The sequence below is a fragment of the Dipteris shenzhenensis genome, chromosome 19 (assembly GCF_047967505.1).
Source record: "Dipteris shenzhenensis isolate YYH24624 ecotype China chromosome 19, Dip_SZ_1.0, whole genome shotgun sequence".
Classification (NCBI taxonomy): domain Eukaryota; kingdom Viridiplantae; phylum Streptophyta; class Polypodiopsida; order Gleicheniales; family Dipteridaceae; genus Dipteris; species Dipteris shenzhenensis.
The window spans coordinates 52,255,667-52,260,928 of record NC_141614.1 but is presented as its reverse complement, the minus strand read 5'-3'; positions in this window follow the sequence as shown (position 1 = coordinate 52,260,928).

Genomic DNA, 5,262 nt, shown 5'->3' with positions numbered 1-5,262 from the left:
AATTTTAACATTTACAATTGTGGGGATTCAAAACATTTGAAAATTTTGAATATGGGACCTACCCAGCTTGTTCTTAAATAGGGACTCAATAGGGATGGAGCATTGCTACGTTTAATTTGTAAGAAAAAAATGTGAACATAGGTTCATAGGTAGGTAAGCATACATTCCTATGTTTGTGGCTTGCCATTTATGATATGATTCTAAGGTCGCTCCTTGATAAGAGTGCACTCACATTTATATATCTAGGTGTCGTGTACTCACCAAAGATCCACCTTATTATTATCATACTTTTGGCTTATGAATGTCAAATTTTCTTAGAATCATCAACTCATTTCTAGATTGATATCTAGATCATGTCTTGATATAGGTGCATTCCCATAGTTCATGTATATGTTTCTCCATTTCAATTTATTAAAAAATCCCCAAATTATAAAAAAATCAATTTATATGCTGCATATCAAAGTTTTTTGTCTCTTAGAATCATCAACTCATTTCTAGATTGATATCTAAATCACGCCTTGATATAGGTTCATTCCCACAGTTCGTGTATATGTTTCTCCATTTCAATTTATAAAAAATTCCCCAAATTTCCTAATTATCTTCTCAATTTTTATAAAGATATATCTTTTTTATTCAGAGGACATTTCAATTATATTCCATTTATGTGAGCTTCACTCATTTGCTACTACATTATACCTTATGTCTAGTTTTAGATAGGTTTGTGTAGCATTTCTATTTCTTGTTTGTAATACAAAACAAACTCCCACCAAAGAAGATGTATGAGATAAGTCATTCTATATGAATAGAAGGAGTGTATTAAAGTAGTATCCATGTCCTTTTATTCTTTTATCTTCGGAACATGGCCTTGCTCCTATCATTAGGCGATGGATTGAGAAAAAAAGTGAGCGAACCCTCAGTTTTCTCTTTAGTTCCCTATAAAATAAATGACATATGATGATGCATCATCCAAAATAAATTTACTTACATATATAATCCATCAAACCATAATGAGAGACACATTCACACAAGAGACTCCCACCCTCAAGCATGAGTCTCCAAATTTCATAGGTGATGTTTTCTCACTAATAGTCTAGAAGAATTTCATCCCTCAAGCCTCATTAAAATAAGTAAAAGTGAAAAATCATGCTCATTCATGCGATAGATGTGGCCCCAAAAGTATCACCTACATTTGTTAGGTTGCATGTTGTTGAGATTTGATGCTCATTATAGTACCCGCATTACACATTCCAAATCCCACACATACTGAGTGCTACAAGGGCCTCACAACAATCCTCATAGTATTATCTCACTCATGGCAAAGTTTGTACATGGCGAAGCCTATGTATGAAAAAGTTTGTGTTGGCCAACTGACATGCCTCTTGACCATTTTACTATAGCTTACTAGATTACAATGAAGCCCTCCTAGATGCCTTACCCTACACCAAATATGAACGATTGACTCATATTTCCTAAATGATGAGACCCCATTGAATTGTAGATTTTCATAGTGGTGGCCAAATGGCCTATCAATCACTCAAAATCCTCATGAGCCAGTGGGCAAAATAACATGCACATAGTTGGCCCAGATAAAGAACTCTTAAATTGGCACATACTACCACATAGATAAAAATACATCTCGTGTCAGAGTCTTCATTAAGTCCTAATAGTATAACACATGATAGTAATCATGTAGAAAAACTAATAAGTTGATAGCAGAAGACATTTGAGAAATAATTGTGTGCACCACCACTAGTGGAGTTACCTAATTACCAAATGGCTAATGGTACACCTCACTTAGACTCTTATTGAGTCCTCACTTGATCTTCACTTTTGCTTGACTAAATTCTCACTAACCTTCAACTATCTTTGCTCAATTTTCCTCATTGAAGTCTAATACTTTCACTTAAGTTTGACCCTTCATTCATGTGTCTTTTCAAGACATCAGAGATAACATATTGTAACCTTAGAAAAATCTTATCAGGCCATCAATGGGTCCTGTTGGCTATGAATTATGACCAACAATATGGTTAATTTCACTATGGAATGAGTTTCGGCTGCTCGTGCTCTAATTTCCCCAAAGGAAATATACCTATTACTAGATCATGTAACAAAAGCACATGTTCTTATTGTAGGATGATTCGTCATGCTCGTGGCCTCCCTAGAGGATTGCTTGTTGACACATAAGATACAAGAACAACAGAAGTGAATTCATATATGGGTGCACACTACATGCGCTGCCAATGGGATTAGAATAAATTTAGAGAAGAAATGTATTTCTTTCATCGCATATCCTACCTTGTTGCTTTTACCTTTGAGGGATTGGTTGACTTCATCCCAAACGATCAACAACTCCACCTTGACTTGTAGTTCATTTTATTTTCTAACTATGCCATCAAAAGTTTGAGAGAATACAGAGGTTAAATTGTCTTTTATCTCACAAGGCACCCATTTGAGACTGGCACCTTGTTAGTTTCCCCATTCACCTATGCCTTGATTACCTATGTATTGGCACTAATCTCAAGTCCTTTCCGATCCTATATTTCCACATTGAGCTTATGTGCATAAATTTGTTTGTTGTTGCTTCAACACAACAATTTCCTTTGTGGTCTTCAAGCTAGGCTAGAAATATACCATGAGGTGGAGGACGAGGCAGTTCGATAGAGCGAGCGAGCTGAAAAAAGCGAGCGAGCTTTTCCACAATTTCCTTTGAAAGGACCCTAAACTTAGCTTTGTGGAAACCCCTAATTGGGAAGTATCTCAAAGATAAAACTTACCTTCCTATGTTTACTACACTAGCACTGTGAATTTCATAGCATGGTTTTGCACCATTCATAAATAATACTCTTAAGACATAGAACACAACTTACTATTTTAACCATACTACCATTGCAGATCTTAATCTACCCTAACTTCCAATTGACTCTATACTCCTATTATGCAATGGTAGTACGTGTGCTTGAAAATAACCAATCTTCCTCTCCAAAACATGGGATTCCATTATCAATACAAAAATTTATTTTGCATTTCAAATAGGTTTTCCTATTAGAACAACTACAATTACCCTACACCACATTGTATGATTTTTGTAAACTTATTGACATAAGTATCACTTAAAGATAAGTGTCATGAACAAATTGCATAAGCACTTCATAACACAGGATTAAATCATTGCCATAAATATATCATGACATTCAATATGATTCTTCTTACTGAAACCATTACCAAACCATTAAGCAATTGAATGCTTAAAATAGACTCCACCCATATCTTAATTAAAACTCAAGCGTCATTTGAAAGACATCTTCGGCATCATACGAAGAACAATAATAGCACTTCTTAAATTTAAAATTTATGGATATGATTGTTCTCAACCAAATGGTTATTTGCAAACTTTGAACAAAGAGGTTTTTGCAACAATATTCTACTCTTCCTCACATTCATTGTCTCAGCAAAGAAGTTGCACGATTTTTGCCTATTTGAAGGCTTCTTATCATATCTCTATTGCTTGCCATGAACCTTGCCATTTCTTCTGCATGGCATGGCAATGTACTACAACCAAACATAAATTTCAAACCATACTAAGTCAAAGTGGGTAAGTCATTCATGGTGCTCATAGAGATAAACTTCTATTGAAAAAATAAAAAAATACACAATGTTTATGAAATACATTTGATTACCACTAAGAAACGTATCGCAAAAGAATCTAAATCTCTGTCAAAAAAGAAGTGAGGTCAGCTCCATACTACTCATCAAAAGGATTTGGGAGAGGTTCCACTCTATCCACCTGCCCATCTCTGTCATGCTCTAACCTCACCCTTTTCCCAAAATGGTATGCTACAAGTGGCTCAACAATGTTAGCCCCACAGTACTACTGTCAGAATCAAAAGAGAAGCAAGGCCTACCACTGGCCTGACATGCACGCATTAGAGGAGCTGTGCCACAACCCATCTCCAATACAAGTCCACCTGGAACACACAATACAGATAAAAGGCACCCAATAAAAAAGCTACTCCTCCTAGCCGACCTCAGGCCACCTGAGAGGACATCAGCAAGGTTGTCCTCTCAGCCACAGGTACATAGGGCATCCACATATCATCCAGAGGATCAATTGAAAGCCTCTAAAACAAAGGTGCACTCTCATCCCAAAATACAAGAGGATTCTTCTTGGATCTATAGAGTAGAGCCAACAACCATACATGCGGCTGCAAAACAACAATACAAAATTAAAGAATAGAGAAACAGAGCAGTCTTGGAATCATGATAGTAGTGAAACACAGCATGATTCAAAACCAACCAAATGTAAACTCCAACGAAAACATTTATTTAAAGTTTACAACATAACATTTGTATAATATGTAGCAAGACACTTGAAAAAAACACTTTAAAAGGTCTAAAAAGACTAAACATATTGCTTACCTTATGAAATATGCCCCGTTCTTTCCAATATCCATACAAAAGTTTGTCATGAATGATGATACATCTAACAACTTCCAATCCCTGAACATAAGCAAATCTCTCCATCCAAGACACAGATTCCTACATTAAAAGAAGTTAATATTGAGTTAATTGAAATAAAACAGAATACATACCATTCAAGTAGAGCTAGTACATCTTACCTACCATAGGACATATGCATGCCCAACAACTAGGAGACAAAGATGTGGCTGCAACTGCTAGCCCATGAGGAACATGCTCCTCTAACAAAATATTCCACACTAGGGTGGGGCCTCTCTCCTCCAGTGGGAAAATCAAGCAAAATAAAATCTGCAGCCCACTTTACCTTCTTAGCCATCCTCAAGTGGTCCCTGTCTGGACTAACCAACATCACAAAAAAGTCATGGAGGATAGCATATTTGTTATTTTTCTTTCCCTGTGTAAAGTCCACACCCATGGTTATATGATCACCGACCATGCATGCGCATAAGGGAGTGATACCACAGACAAATGCAACATCAGGAGATTGTGGTTTCTAAAACACATATTTTGCACAACCTTTTCAGAAGACTTTGCGCCTGAGAGAAAAAACTATTTCAATCAAATTCAAATGTTTATTTCAAGCAAGAAAATCACACAGATAAGAAAACCATCTCTCACCTGTAACCTCTGTATCAACTCTATCATGTCTAGAGGGGCTAAGTGGCTCCACATCTAAACAGATAGAAAATATTCACAAAAATAGACATTGCCAAATCCTTTTAATGAACAAAAAAAATTAACATGTGTTTTTCCTCCTTACCTTTCTCGTTCGGTGGTTCTTGTTTC